Source organism: Thermobia domestica, chromosome 7 (genome assembly GCF_964235325.1).
Source record: "Thermobia domestica chromosome 7, izTheDome1.hap1.1, whole genome shotgun sequence".
NCBI lineage: Eukaryota > Metazoa > Arthropoda > Insecta > Zygentoma > Lepismatidae > Thermobia > Thermobia domestica.
This window is the reverse complement of record NC_137460.1, coordinates 202887811-202904317: the sequence shown is the minus strand read 5'-3', so window position 1 is coordinate 202904317 and position 16507 is coordinate 202887811. Positions and strand designations below refer to the sequence as shown.

General features: G+C 37.0%; 1 protein-coding gene across 1 annotated transcript in view; it reads right to left on the bottom strand.

Moving 5' to 3' along the window:
* The window catches only part of okr (DNA repair and recombination protein RAD54-like okr), an 87303-nt gene that overhangs the window by 20257 nt on the left and 50539 nt on the right, over window positions 1-16507 (bottom strand). The window lies entirely within an intron of this gene.

Sequence of the window (16507 nt, the reverse complement as noted above, 5' to 3'; positions counted from 1 at the left end):
TCATTTAAATATACATACATACAGGGTGGTCCCTTTTAGTTTCCACAGTATAGTGTTAGGCATGGTAGAATGTCTGTACACAGTTACCTTGAAGTCTTAAGAGTCATAAACATTGGTATGATCACCATCCACGTCGTAACACAGCTGAATTCTGCGCCGAATTCTCGCAGATGTTTTGCAGAGATAATCCGGAGTCACGAGGGTGAAGGCATGTTCCACAGCTGCTCGTAATTCTTGCGTTGTGTGATATCGAGTGTTTCTTACTTGTTGCTTTATGAAACCCAAGATACATTCTCTGGTGTTGTCAGATCGGGACTTCTTGGAGGCCAGGCAAAGGGAGCTGGTGAAGATGCACAACCTCTTCCAATCCAGCGGCCAGGAAACGTCTGATTCAGGTAATTGCGCACGTGAATCGGGAAGTGCGCTGGTGCTCCATCCTGCTATATTACAACAGTGTCTTTGATACCATTTTCTTCCAGTTGAGGGACCAACCACTCATTAAGCATCTCCAGGTAAGAACGTCCATTGTCTTCGCAGAAGTAAGTCCCAAAAATGTGTTTTGCACTCATTCCAGCCCACACCATCACGTGTGGTGGGTTTCTCTCCATCTCCTTGTAAAACCAGGAGTTTTCCTTACACCACACTCGTCTGTGAAGAGAACTGCACCACGGGATCGTTTGGAAGGGAACGCCTTAAAGAGAGTTCTGCATGCCTCTTTCTGCATGTCGGCGTCACCCAGTTCACTCACATGCATTGGACGGTAAACCTTCAATTTTAGATCTTTCATGTGCCTGATCATGGTGGTCCGAGGAATACCAAGCTCCGAAGACTTTCTATGTGTTGATTTTGAAGGCGACTGTTGCACTGATACTTCCATTTCCCGGCACGTTTCCCCCCGTTTTATCGGTCGACCGCCTCGAGGAAGATCTTTCACACTGCCTGTAGCAAATGCATGTTTTTCCCATCCAAATATTGTTGCCTTTCTTGGTGGATTAATACCAAAGCAGTTTGTAAATTTTGCTTTAACACTTTCCATGGTGTCACCTGCGTAACGCCTTTCGCGAAGCCAAACCGCAACAACCAATCTTTGTTCAATGCTATATGGAGTTTGATCACAAACTGTTGATTACTCCAACTTCACTGCAAATAAGTGTTACCAAACAGAAAACAAATGAATATGGATGGCAATGTTGCCAGACAATGTCAAGCAACGTTACCAAACAAATGTGGGTAAAACCTAAAACGTCAGAGAACACCAATTAGGAGTACGCCCACTTCCGGACCACGCTGTACATACATACATACATACGGTACATACATATATACATACATACACACATACATATATACATATACAGGGTGGAAGGTAACTCCACCGAAAAACTTTCGGAGATAATTCCTTATAAGAAATGAAAGAAAAAAGTTTTAATGAAAAACGTTTCCTTTCAGTTATGAAACGTCGAATATTTGAAAAATCACGTTTCGAAACGCCTTGACTTAGAAACTATAGGACCTATCCAAAGCGGTTTAAGGAATCACACAGAACTAGTATGCGCTCTGTCTAAATATCCGTTTCAGAATTCACCGGTACCAGCGAAACGAACGCACCATTAGTACTTAAAGGAATATCCCTATACCTCAACTTCCTTTTTAAGTTCGTTTCGCCGATAACGGAGGATGGTAAAACATGGATATTTAGATAGAGCGTATACTAGTTCCTGTGTAATTCCTTAAACCGCTTGGGATAGATCCTATAGTTTCTAAGTCAGGGCGTTTCGAAACGTGATTTTTCGAATATTCGGCGTTTCATAACTCTGAAAGGAGACGTTTTTCGACCCATGTTCATTAGAACTTTTTTTCTTTCATTTCTTATAGGACCCATACACGGTCCAGGGTTTCTGCAAACAGTTTGACAGTGTATAGTGCTGTATGAACTGTTTGCGCAAACGTTTGTGCAAACATTTTTCACATCTAACTCGTTCGAAAATTGTTTACACGAGCATGTTTACGCAATCACGTGGACCGTGTATGGGCATGTTTGTACAAACATGAGGTTTGTTTCCGAGTAGACCTAGTCTACAAACGCTTATTCCTTGTGCTATGACGTCAATGAATAGGATTCAAGAATTCTGGCGATAATTTAATGAACTTTATCGAAATTTACCTGAACTGTGGAAGGTAAAGAGTGAAGATTATAAAAACAGGAATCTGAAAAATGTGGTCTCATATGTTTTTATCATAATTTGTCTAAGCGTCTGGAGTGCAATGGCTGTTTCAAATTTTAAATCCTCGTACGTGTTTCCGCACACAAGATCACGCAAAGTGGCAAACAACCTCTGCACGGGAGATATCGCATACCTCATATTTGCATCTTGTTTTCGAATAAGAGGTGTAACCATTTCCATTATTTCACCAAATGTAGTTGAATCCATTTGAAGTTATTTCAAGCTTGGCTCTTAAATTTTGGTGACTAAACTAGACCGTTTCTTGAACCACTCTTTCATCCACAGCCTTTTCTTCCTTTTTGGTTTCGCGGGTCTTTCCGCTTCCAAAGCACAAGCAATTACTATCGCTAAACAAGCTGCTTCAGTGGACACGTTTACGCGATCAAACTCAAAATTGAACTGAAGTTTGTGCAAACAGTTGAACTGTGTATGGCCGAATGCTTGCGCAAACACAGTGTTTGCACAAACCGTGGATCGTCTATGGGCCCCTTTATAGGGAAACATCTCCGAAAGTTTTTCGGTGGAGTTACCTTCCACCCTGTATACATACATATATATAAAAACATGTCAAGTTGAAAGAAAATATTAAATCCTAGTACAACTGAAGTACAAAAATTAAATTCAAGAATTATCTACATTGTGTTTCAAAACGACACCCACAGCCTTCGGGAGATGAATCCTGACACCAAAATAAGACATAAAATATAGGCCAACCTGAGTAAAGGAATGCATTCTTCCAACCAAAAATTTGTCAGAAAAATGCAAAAATAGCCATAACTTCACAACAAAGTGTCGGATCAAAGTCGAGTAAAAGGGAATGTCCATTATTTTTGTTGATTGAAATATTCAACTTCACTATTGTTTATTTTCATTTATTTTCTGATAAAATATCCCAAGAATTCTCCAGTTTCTCCAGGGGTCACCCTTGTGTGTTCATTTCCGGAATCTACGACTAAAGATAATGGACATTCCCTTTTACTCGACTTCGATCCGACATTTTGTTCTCTACTAATGACTGTTTTAACATTTTTCCGACAAATTTTCGGCTGGACATAGCGCCAAAAGGAAACATTTCCACATTTAGGTTGGTCTATATATTTTTGTCTTTTTTGGTGTCAGAAATTATCTCCGAAACGTTTTTGGTGTTGCTTTGAATCAGTCTGTATATCTAAATATTTATATTTATTTCTTCCTATTCAAATTATTGTTGTAAATATTGGTTCGGATGTTTGACTATTTGAATCTATTAATTGTTAATGTTCCCTCTATACTTTCTAACAACACATTTGAAAATAGATTAATTAGGATCTTTCGATTAATCATAGTGTGCATTAATTTTCCCTTAAATTTCCAATAATTTTAAATCGTTAAATGAGGTTGAGTTGACTTGTTTAGGTTTAACCGATCATAAAATAAATAAGTTGAACTGTGTTGCGCTTTGCTCGGTTTGCTTGGAATATGCTCCCTTAAGACAGTTCAGTTTCGTCGAGAACATATGTAGGTATATCACAAGTTTATTGTTGCAAGCTGTTTGAAATGAGACGTACTCATAATTCAATTGATAATTCAAAGTAGTCGAAATAATTATTACAGCAAAATACCAATATAACAAAATTCTAGAAACCTTTGAAATTAACTTGTTATAGTGAAATTTTGTTATATGGCTTGAAGTAAGTCAATTTTAAAGAATTCACCTGTTTTATATCCGCTGTAGAATTTTCATTACTTCAACATTAATTTACAGACAAAAAATATGAAATATATAATTAAACAATGAGGCAGCATGAAGTGTATCGCTCAGCATTTATCCATCCATTCACTGTGCAATTGTTTGTTGAAAAGAGGTACGTGTCAAACAATTCTTACGGAGAGCGCGTACATTGAAATGAGCACAAACATAATTATAACAAATCTTTAATAACTGCAGTTACTTTTTAGTAGTTTATGATAACGATAATCTATATTGGCTACGACTTAGTTCGTTATTCCTTACATTCAAAGATGCGGAAAAACCTTTTTTTACTGGCTACTTTCAAATCGCTATTCTATTCGACCGATCGCGTAATGCATGGAAAGGTTATCATATCATCTGAATAATAGAAATAATGTTAAAAGAGAAATATTTATATTATTTAAGAAAATGAGTTTCAATTATATTTTGAAAACAAATTTAAATACTGGCATAAAAAAATCATTTGTTGTACTGAAAGCTCGAAATTCTATATGCTCTAACGTATATAAAATGGGAAAAAGGGAAAGGCCTAAAAATACTTTTGCAACTCTTCAACATTTCGTTATACTGGTGTTCGTTACAGCGACATTTTACTGTAAATGGTAAATGTAAGAAACAAGCAATTCTTCTCAAAGTATATCCTCTATACGTGCGAATTTAATTAAATTCAAAGATGGAAAAACTGACTAGAGCAGGAGTAGAACTCGAGTCTCCTAACGCACGGTGCCAGTGCATTTACCACTACGCTATACAGTCCACTTCCTGATTAGTTAAATACTTTAACTCCAGAGGTCAGCGCTCAACAATGCAGACCACATGGACTGTATCACACTCAGTGTTGATGTGTGTAAACACTTCAGTGTCTACATTACATAGATGTGCGACACTGTTGTGATTAAGAGAAATCAAACAACAACAAAGGATATACTATGCTACTGAACATTGTCTACAGCGTGTATCAGAAGTCCTGGGCTAAAGGCAATTTCGTTATGAGTAAAGGATACGAAAAAATGGAAAGTTTTTGGAAATAGCTTATTTTCTATCTAAGTTGGTGTAATTTTTCCCACCGTATCAGTTGTTTGGGCTCCACAGCTCACTATGTTAAATGAAAAAGTTATGTTCCAGCGCAGCAAGCTGTTCCCTTGTGTCCTCACCATACCAACAATACAGCATTGTTGGGGAACAATTCGAGGTGTTCTAGATTCCCCTCACACAAAAATATACACCTTCCTCGTGCTATACGTTCTGTTCGAACAGTCTGCTGAATTGCAAACGTTGTTTTTTCTATTTAACACAGGGCGCCCTACCAGTGTGAAGTTCAAACGGATGGTTCGACTGGAAAAATTTTAGATGAAAACCGCCTATTTCTAAGAACTTTTCTCTCATTTCTTTTTTCATATGTTTACTCATAGCCGAACTGGCCAACAGCCCCAAACTTTTGATACACCTTGTACTCTGTTTCATATACAGTGCATATATAAATAAATAATTCAACAGAATAAAAACTATCAACTATATCAGATTGGCGATGAATGATATAGTTTTAAGGCCATAACAATTATATCAATGTAATTGTTGCATAGCAATTAATTTCTTTCGAGTTTCTTCGAAAACTACGCATGAGAATTTACCATGAAGCATGTTATTTTGTTTGGCTAGATGTGATCTATCGATTGATGCATATCTTACCTTTGGAGAATATTATAGTTCGACAAAAACTAAAAATTTAAGAGTTATAAAGAGATCTCATTAATAGTTGTCTTGCTAACATCATAAGGAACAGCTTGATGACTGTATAATTCAGGATCAGTTTTATCTTAATAAGTCGCGTAATTATCGTACAGCATTAATTTCAGGCTTACAAAAAAGGATTCCCTGATTTTCTCAAAGAGAGTTTAGTATATAATTTTATTAATCTCATTGACGCAGTTATAATATTTCGTCTGATTTCGAGCTATTCTTCCTTTCGTGCTTGACTGAGCCTAATTTAAGATGTCGAATCTTCGTCAAAATTACTGTATGAGCTAGTTGGAGAATTTAAGTTCTGAGAATGGATTGAGCAATGTAAGTGTTATAACCTTTTCTAACCATGATCGATTGCTTTTTCTCAAAAGTCACATTAGCAAAATACTTTTCTTATCGCTAATGGATTTTCTTCCGAAGCTGACATAATTGTAAATTACAAATCATAATATATAATAACTATGTCTTGGATATAATTTTCAATCTGACGTGTCAACAATTTAATAAAATGTTTTGGTGAAGGGAAATTTGCATGTACCCTCATTTAACCTGTTTTATTTATTAATTTTAATTTTGCTATGATTCCACTATACTACTTTCACATTAATGAGTTCACTTGTTTTCTAACAATATTCAGACGTATTTATATTTTGAGCTCTCATTGTGTTTATGTGACAATCATTTGAAAAGTGACAATGTTCATTTATACATTTATCTGTTTACTTTCACTTTCATTTCTAATAAGATTGCCTTTGCATTACATTGCTTTTAAAGCACGCAACTCTTTTTAAGTACAAGTCTTAAGCACGTAACCCTTAGAACACGCGACACTATGACGATTGCATTAGGTGGTAAATCAAGGAAACAGTCTTTTTCTTTCTCAATTCCATTCTATACAGCTGAGATTGGATGGGTTAATTAATTTTGTAACTTTCAGTGACGACCAAAATGGAAAGTTTCAGAAGTTGCATTTTTGTTTCCGAACAGTATAGCTCCCAGTTAAGAAAAGTATAGGCAATATATAATTCACATTTGTTTGCATGCAATGTCTTCTTGCCTTTGATCTATTTCTTCCTAAAACTTTTTTTTTTGTTTCGGAAACTTATATAAAAACTACAATTCTCTTCTCCATTGTAATGTTTACAGAAAAACACACAACATAATCAATGTTGTTTGCAAAAACCATCAGAAACAAACGATAATTTGTTAATGAAACTCGAAGAGTGAAATATATTCAAGTGGACCGATAAGTAATGTATTTCGGGCTGGGTAACGCACCAGCACGGTAAACCAGAGATTCGTTCGCAGTTAAAAAAAAAAAAAGACACGGCGCACAACAACTCTGCACTTGAGTGACGTCATGCTGTTCGCGATTTGGTTCCCATCTGACCGTGATTTAGGAGGCAGAAAAGTGAACTTATCAGCGTTGCCAACTGAAATAAATATTCGCCATGAATCTAGAAATTTGAGGTATTATTCATAACTCGTACGTTGTACCTTTTCATTTATGTATATCTAGATCATTACTATTAATAATAGACGTTGCATTCCACAAATAGAAATGAAATTTCAAATATTTTTCATCTATGTGTATGCGTACATAAAGAAAACACTCACCTACATTTCTTCTATTCCGGATAAGTCACCGTCAGTATCCTCTTCTGAAATGAAATGAAATCTTTGAGTTTTACGTCCCACGGTTATGCCGGTTAGGCGAAAGGAGACGGTGATGATGAGTGATGAATGAAATGGTGGAATGAAGAAAGTGGGAGGAAACGGGAGAACCCCGAGAAAACCCACGCACACGGTGTTTGTCCACCACAAAGTTCACTTGGCGAGGGCTGGGATCGAACCCGGGACCCCAAGCACCAGAGGTGAACGCTCTACCACTGAGCCACCGCGGCCCCAGTATCCTCTTCTGAATCACTGTTGCTATCACTATCGACACCACTAAGACTGATAACGACCCTCTCAGAAATTTCATCCATAATTCCTTCTGCTTCCCAATACTGAGTATCAATTTGCTTCACGTGATTACAAACTGATATCCATTCGTTCCTCCCGATTTGTCCGAACCTAATTTGAACATCATTAATTTTGAAAGTTGTGTTTCGTGACGAAACCTATCCTTTCACCAGAGACCAAATTTTTTCAATTGAATTCAGTTCCGGGTGGTAGGGGGTAAACGAAGCACAGTGTCCATGACGTTTGAAAATTTCGTCAATTGCAAATTTTTTAAATCTATATTTATGTGATTGGATTAAACTATACAGTTCCGGCTTCAGCATATTACAATCAAAAGAAATGTTTTTCTCTGTCAGCCACTGCATCATTTGTTGCTTAGTCGAACCAGAGGTAGACGCTTTTTCCAAAATAACGTTATGATAGGATGCATTATCACAAACCACGACAGAATTGTGAGGGAGATTTGGTATTAATTTATCTGTAACTCACTTTCCATAATTTTCTTGGTTTATTTGATTGTGGTAGTCACCTGTAGACTGACTTGCTTTCCACATTAATAATACATTGGGTACAAACCCATTTCCCTCTCCTGCATGAACCATAATTAACCTCTGACCCCGAGAGACTGGTGCTAATAGACCATAAGAGCTGTCGTCGGTCCAAGATTTGTTTGAAACGTGAGATGACAATATGTATGATTCGTCTACATAAACTATATTTCGCGCTTGGTTTCGATATTCCTTTATACGTCTCAAGTAGAAAATTCTTTTTCCCGAATTTCTTGAGACTCGACAAGTACGGTTCTGTTAGTTTTAGTCTTTTTCCACAGAAACCCAAGATCTTTTATTAGAATTTTTCTAAGGCTTGTGCACCCACCCTGAAAACCAGGGTGGATTGATTTAAATCAGTCTGATTTAAATCACGATTTAAATCAAGTTTTAAATCACTTGATTTTTTAAATAAAAATCGTTGATTTAAATCAAATTCCGAAATAATTTAAAGTGAAAATAAGTAAAATCCCGTTTCTGTTCTATTATTTCGATTATGGAAGATGATAATCATAATACAATGAGACTCAAATGTACAGTATGTACAGTAGGGTGGAGCGAAAATATGAAAGAGAAAATTTTAATTTGGCAGACCCATAAAAAGTTTACTACTTGTCAATGAAACACCTCTGTAAAATTTTATAAAATTTCGTGAATAATTTTAGGGTGCTACCAGCCACTGAACTTCTGTCATTTAACCCTTTTAAATTATATCATTCCAAATGGAACGATGGCGTAATATGTTCATTGCTGGCTTAAAAATGAACCAACAAAGCTTTCTACTTAGGTTTATTTTTGTAGAACACGTTTCGTACAGTTTTTCGTCTTTCTGCGTCGGGACATGGGGTGATGACGTCATAAGTTAAAAACAAATTATTGTGCCTATTTTCATTATTTTCTTGCAGGCTTACTATTGCACTTAGAAGGTCGGAATGTTGCACTCACATTCTCTATATCCATTAGTATTTCTTCGATTTTTCCAGATCTCTGCGTTAACGCAGAGGGGTCCAGAGGGGCGAAAAGGTGAAAAAAGGATTTTTTATTTTAAAAAATAAATAAAGTGCTTGCAAAGGAGCACACATTTCTTAATGACCAGAGATCTTCCAGGAAGATGGTCATTGGTTCCGTAGATAAAATTGAGGCAATGAAGTTAGGAAGAGCAGAAGAAAGGAAAAGAAAAGAGGCTTCAAGGATTGAAAAGTATAAAACATCTACTGATGTTCCAACAGTCAGCACTGATTATGTTGCCGATACTGGTAAACTGTTGTCATCTGAGGATGAGGTTGAGGATGACAGAGAGACATTTGAAACTGACATTTCAACATCAAAAGAAAAAGCTTCAAGAAACCAAATGAGATTACAACTTCCAACACTGGCAAGAGTTTCAGATCAGTATGGGGTATCTGATAGATGTGTTGCCGCAATTGCATCTGCAACTTTACAAGATTTTGAAATAGTTTCCAGAGAAGACACATCTCAAGTAATTGACAGAAGTACGGAGAGCACGACAAAAAACACAAGCTACACTTCGAGAAAAGAGAGAGGAACAAGGCACGCTGATAGGAGTCTTCCTTCCTATCCCCTTCGCCTTCCCCTTCGCCACTTATTTCAGTACCTTGATGGAGTCACACTAGGACCTCGTGAATTCTCTGGACCGATTGCAAATATGCTGAAAGATTGTGAACATTTGCCTGTTAAAAGTTTCCAGAAAATCACTTGTAATTTACCAGAAATTTCTGCGGATGATCTAAGTACAGATCAAAAATACTTATACGAAATGTGCCATGCCATTTTCTCAGGAAATTGCTCTGCTGATCTCGCTAATCGAAACCCTGGCAAGTTGTCACATTCAAGGTGGCTAACGATGGCTAACAGGGTACTGAGAGTGTATGTGGGAACTGAGAATCCATCATTTAATCTGATTGTTGTGACTGAATACATTGTCAAAGTGTATGCTCCCCTTTGGTTCAAAATTAAAAACAAGTGGTCCCGTACGGACGTAGCTCAACATGTGTTTGAAACCATAGTGCTATCAAGGTTCTTACTTTCACATCTCAGAAGTGTTGTGGATCCCGTGATACAACGAAACGCATATTTCGGCCACCCTGAAAACCTCTTGTTAGGGATGTTAAAGGATCAAAGAAAGCACATTAGAGAACTTAGAAGTTCAAGCACTGCTGTCAAAGTACGGCAGTTCACAATTCTAAAGTTGAACTTTGATGTGCAAGACTACACTGAAATTATTGACTGCCACAAGTTGAAGTCACAGAGCCCCCAATTTTAACAAATTTTACAAATGAAGAATTGCAGTCGCTTATCATCAGTCGGGAAATGCCAGTATTCAATTTCCCCAAATTTCCATGCCACACACAGGCCGTAGAAAGATGCGTAAAGTTAGTGAATGAAGCATCTTAGGCTGTAATTGGTTCAGAAGCAAAGGATGACTTCATACGTACGAAGATAAAGTCAAGACCCATTATGCCAGTCTTTAAAACCAAGAAGGACTACAACGTTGCATAAAGTGTTGACGGGTCTGCGAATGGAATGGGTTAAAGTCAAACTTGTAATGCAGTGTCTAAGGATTTATCACATCGTGGGGGGGTCTTGTCTTATGTTTCATACGTACGAAGATAAAGTCAAGACTCATTATGCCAAGGACTACAGTGCTACATAAAGTGTTAACGGGTCAGTAAGTGTAATAGGTTAAAGTCAAACTTGTAATGCAGTGTCTAAGGATTTATCACACCGTTGGGGGGGGGGGGGTCTTGTCTTATGTTTCAGAAAGTTTTAATATATCATTACTTGCGTTCAACTATGTTTTAACTGTATCAATTAACATGCTAGAAGTAATCAAACAGAAGGAAACCACTATTTTATATGAGCCTGCTGTATGCCCGATTATTCGTGTAATATGACAGTAAGAAAACAGCTGGTAGCAACCTAAAGATATGTTCAGAATTTCAAAAAAATTGGAATATATGTTATACAACATTAAAGGAAAACTTTAGTACCTATGCCATTAAACATTTCTATTGAAATATTTTTTTCACTACTTTTCACTCCACCCTAATGTACAGCATAGTATGAAAACAAGTGTCATACAGAGGGTGATTAGGGAAAATCCCGTTTTGAACGGGTAACAGGGCAATCCTGTTTTCTTCTCTTCGTAACATAGGGTTTATATTGTAAATCGTTAACTATTCCAACGGGGAAATCACCATCGACATTTAAGACGAAGATTTTTTGTGTGCGCGTCTATATATTTGTTCCCAGATAATAGGACTTATTAGAAATGTTCTATCACCTCTCAAATTTTTTTTTTAGATTTTATAACTTAAAAAAAAATTATGTATTTCGTACCGCAAGCTAGTTCAATTTCCTTTAAAATATGCCCCTGCCAAATATCAGTAACTTTTGTGGGAAAAAAGTATCACTTTGACAAGCGTTGCTGTACTTTTTCCTCAACGCTTAACCTTTTAAATTATATCACCTACTTTTAGGTGATAGGATAAAATCTCCATTATTCGATTAAAAAAGTACCAATAAAGCCTTTTACTTCGTTTTTTTTTTTAGCACTGAAGCCATTGTAGAGCACTTTACACATGGTTTCACGCCTCTCTGCGTCGAGACATAGGATGTGATGATGTCATAAATTTAAAGGATATTTTTTGTTGTGCCTATTTTTATTATTTTTGGCGGGCCTACATTTTGCATTCAGAAGACTGAAATTCTGCACACTCGTTCAGTGCACCCTTAGTATTTTTCAGATGATTTCAGATCTGCGTGAAAACAGGGGGGTTCTGAGGGGCAAAAATGAAAAAAAAAGGATATTTTTAACAAAAAATAGCTTTCTTCGCGATTTTCCCGCCTGAGATGGAGACATATGAATAATACCATCTGAAAGGCTGTTCTATTCTGAAGAGAATGATGTACGGACCATTATCTTAGAATAAATAGGGATGTCTCAGGAAACTGTTACCTGAGATCCGGTTTTATACGGGAATCTGGGGTATTTGGGGATATTATTTTTCGCGGGCTTACTTTTGCATCTAGAAGTTTGAAATTTTGGACACTCATTCACTACACCTCTTAGTATTTTTCAGATTTGTTTCAGATCTTTGCCTTTAAACAGAGGTGGTACAGAGGGGTAAAAAGTAAAAAAAGGGGATATTTCTTAACAGAAAACCCCTTTTTTCGTGATTTTCCAGCCCCAGATACACGATGGAGACATTTGATGGTACCGTTTGAAACTCTGTTTTATTCTGAAGAGAATAATGTACAAATCATGATCCTAGGATAAATAGGGATGTCCGAGGAAATTTTTATATTATTTGGTCTAGGAATTAATTCGTGCGGGTGGACAAGAGATGGCGCAACGAACGGAGCGTCCCATAGTTCCGTGTATCCACACAGGTGTTGCAAACCCCTGTCATCGCGTATCGTTCGTAGTATAGGGCAGTCGATTAAAGCGTCAACAACACCAGTTTGTAGTTAAGTGAACATGGCGCAATTTGTGCCTGATAAAGTGTTTTTGCGGGGTGTCCTGCTGCATTACTTTAACATGTAGAAAAGTGCGACTGAAAGTCATCGTATTTTGGTGGAAGTGTATGGTGACCATGTTCTAGCTGAGCGAACGTGTCAGAAGTGGTTTGCACGGTTTAGAAGTGGTGATTTCGGCTTGGCAGACCAAGAGCGAGCTGGACAGCCAAAAAAATTTCAAGACGAAGAATTGACAGCATTGCTCGAGCAGGATTCGTGTCAAACGCAGGAACAACTTGCAGCAGCATTAGGCGTTGTTCAAACAACAGTCTCCAAACGCTTGAAAGCCATGGGAATGATTCAAAAGATGTCACATTGGGTTCCACATGAATTGAAAGAGAGACGTTGAAAGACGAAAAACCATTTGCGAATTGCTGCTTCAACGACAGAGCAGAAAGGGGTTTCTGCATCGAATTATTACGGGTGATGAGAAGTGGATCCATTACGAGAACCCTAAACGAAAAAAGGCCTGGGTGAAACCAGGTGAACCAGGTCCATCACAACCAAAACGAGATATTCACTGTGCAAAGGTTATGCTGTGCATATGGTGGGATATGAAAGGTGTGGTGTACTATGAGCTGCTGCAACCGGGTGAAACTATGAATGGAGAACGTTATCGACGACAATTAATGCGTTTGAAGCAAGCTCTGGCCAGAACACGACCAGAATGGGAGAACAGACATGATAAACTTATTGTTCAACATGATAACGCTCGCCCACATGTCGCAAAACCGGTCAAAACCTATTTAGAAAATGTCGGATGGAAGTTTTACACCACCCGCCGTATTCACCAGACGTTGCTCCTTCGGACTACTACTTGTTCGATTGCATGAACAACGATTTGATTGGACAGCGGTTTACTTCTTCAGAAGATATCGAAACATGGGTCTCTGACTGGATCGCTTCCAAGGATGAGGACTTCTTTCGCCACGGAATCCGTACATTGCCTGACAGATGGGCGAAAGTGGTGGCTAGCGATGGACAATATTTTTCTTAAGGTATTTATGTATTTTGTGTTTGTACTACAGCTTCAATGTGTGCATACCAACCGCACGAATTAATTCCTAGACCAAATACATCCGGGTCATCTGGGGTATTGTGGGGATGTTCTTAGCTCATTATTAAATATGTTTCCCGCCCTTACTATTCAAGATAGAAGCTTGAAATTTTGTACACACATTTAGTACACCCTTAGTATTTCCCAGATGATTTTGAGATCTGTGCGTTAACACAGGGGAGCTCAGAGGGGATCAAAATTAAAAAAAAAAAAAAAAAAAAAATCAGAAAAGATCTCGACTTCTCTCAAAATTTTCCGCTTCAGGAACATGATAGGGAAAATGTGAATGTTACCGTTTTAAAGGCCGTTCTATTCTGAAGAGAATGAGGTATGAACCATGATCCTAGGATAAATAGGGATGATGCTTGACTAAAAGTCTATAATTTACAAAAAAAAAAAAAAAAAAAAAAAAAACGTAATTTAAAATTGTTAAGAAACATTGTTTGGGATTTATATACGTTAACGATTGGGGATTAATTCAAAATTCAACCCCAATACTTTCACTTAAATAGCATAATTGTCATTTAATACTAATTCGTAATGCTATTTCTTCAGTTCGTGACTTGTATTATACCAGGGGAAAGATTTGATTTAAATAAAAAAAAATAGATTTAAATCAAAAAAATCATCAAAAATGATTTTTTTTAAAAAATCATGATTTTTTTCCACCCTGCTGAAAACCTATTGATTCTGGAAGCTTTTCCCTCAGTGTCGAAACAGTAGGAACTCTGTGTTTCGTTTTATAAAAGTCGTAAATTGTTCTCCGAATAACATCAATGTCAAACTCATCTACCCCAACCACAGGTTTCTGACAACACCGGATTTTATTCGGAGTTTCAAAACAAGTTTTCTTAGCTTCACCTGTTTGCCCTTCCTTTTTAATATTTTTGATCGTCCGTAACAATACCTCTACAGCCTTTGCTGTTCTTTCTAAAGCTTTTCCAACAGGAATTGTGAAGGCACCTTCTCGAGCTTCCATCTCCATAAATTTGATTACATTCCAAATCACCTCACTAGCCTGTGAATGGATCTTTTTGTGCTTCACTCTGGAGTTTATAACATTCATAGTCACGTTTATTCACACACCGAGACACCTACAAACTATTACACTAGCCTATCCGCACTACACTGAACCGGAATACGATAATAACACCCTCGTAACAACAAACACCTTATTTTCAACCTACCAGCACACTACACGAAACCTAGCCAAAGAACAAACCTCGACAAGTATCGGAAATATCTTATTTCGAGGGGTAAGTGAGCCATGTCTCTTGTTTTAGGCCCTAAGCGAATGGAATGCTACGATTGCCAAAATGTGCCATGTGTTATGTTAACCAACAGATGTGTGGGAGTTTTTTTTTTTTTTTTTTTTTTTTTTTTTTTTTTGAAACCCAAAGGTCAAAATAAGAAGGGTGAAAGAATGTTTTTCACGCAGTATTCCTTAGCATTGTATTATAGTGGTGTATATAAATCTGAATTTTTGTGTTTTGTAGAACTAAAATACAATGTGTATCTATTCTTTTGTGTGTTAATATCTGGGATTGTGTGGATATATTTGTATGAGTTCTTTATACTTTTTTTTTTATGCCGGCACGTTCAGGTGTTTGATACATTCAGTTATTCTTAATTCTAATAATTGATTTCAAATTCTCTTATACTTTGGTTAATTAACGCTATGATATGGAAGATAAAAGATCTTTTTTAAAAGAAATCGGGAGCAGTACTACGATCAGAAGTCTTAAGTAGGGAAATGATATATAATGTCAGAGCTTACTTTGAGAAAGAAAGAACAAATGATGGTCTATTGTTATCAATTGTACCAGTTGAAAAAATAGTGGAGAGGATGTGTGATGCTTTGCAAAGAGGCAAACATTCAATAATAAACAAACTAGTTTTTTTTTTTTTTTTTTTAAATAAACGTTTTAGGATCTACTACTGAGAAGTTTGGGTAATCGCGGTTGGCAACAAATCTTGCGCATGCGTAGTATCAACCATTTCCTCTCATTTTCATCTCACTCGCTCGGGAAGTAACGGTTTCAAAGTGCAAAGTTAGCTTGAGCCGTGTCTACCCCAGAAAGAGCAAGGACACGATGTTGTCCATAACAAACTTACTTGACCGGGGATCGAATCCGGTATCCCACGCACCAGAAGTGCTCTACAACTGAGCCACTATGTCCCCCCATTCGCAGTTTAGTCGAACATTTTTTATCCTCTGAATGTCATAAAACATTACATTTAAGATTATATTAAATAACGTAAGGTGCTGCTTGTCAATTCTACAATGAGGAAGTCTCTAATCAAGAATCGAACTCAAACTTCTAGCATTTGTAGCATAATAGAAATTAAATATAGAAGAATACTCAAAAGGGATCTCACTATTGAGTAGTTAGTGAAAGGAGAGGAAGCGGTCTAAAAAGTTGGCATATAATGTATTGTTAGGAGCTGCTACGTGTGAATATTCTGTGACAATTAGTCAATTTTTATTGAAGTTGTTGAGAGTAACGCAATGGTTGATTTTTGATTGTGTCAACCTTGCGGATATTAAGTGAAGATGGAACAGAAAGTATTTGCTTATATTGTTATAGTATATGTATATGAGTTGTTGGAAATCAGTATGTAGGTAAAGAGCATGTGAGATAATAAAATAAGGTGCACAGAATTGGTACAGAGTATGCTTTGGCACTGTCCTACAAGT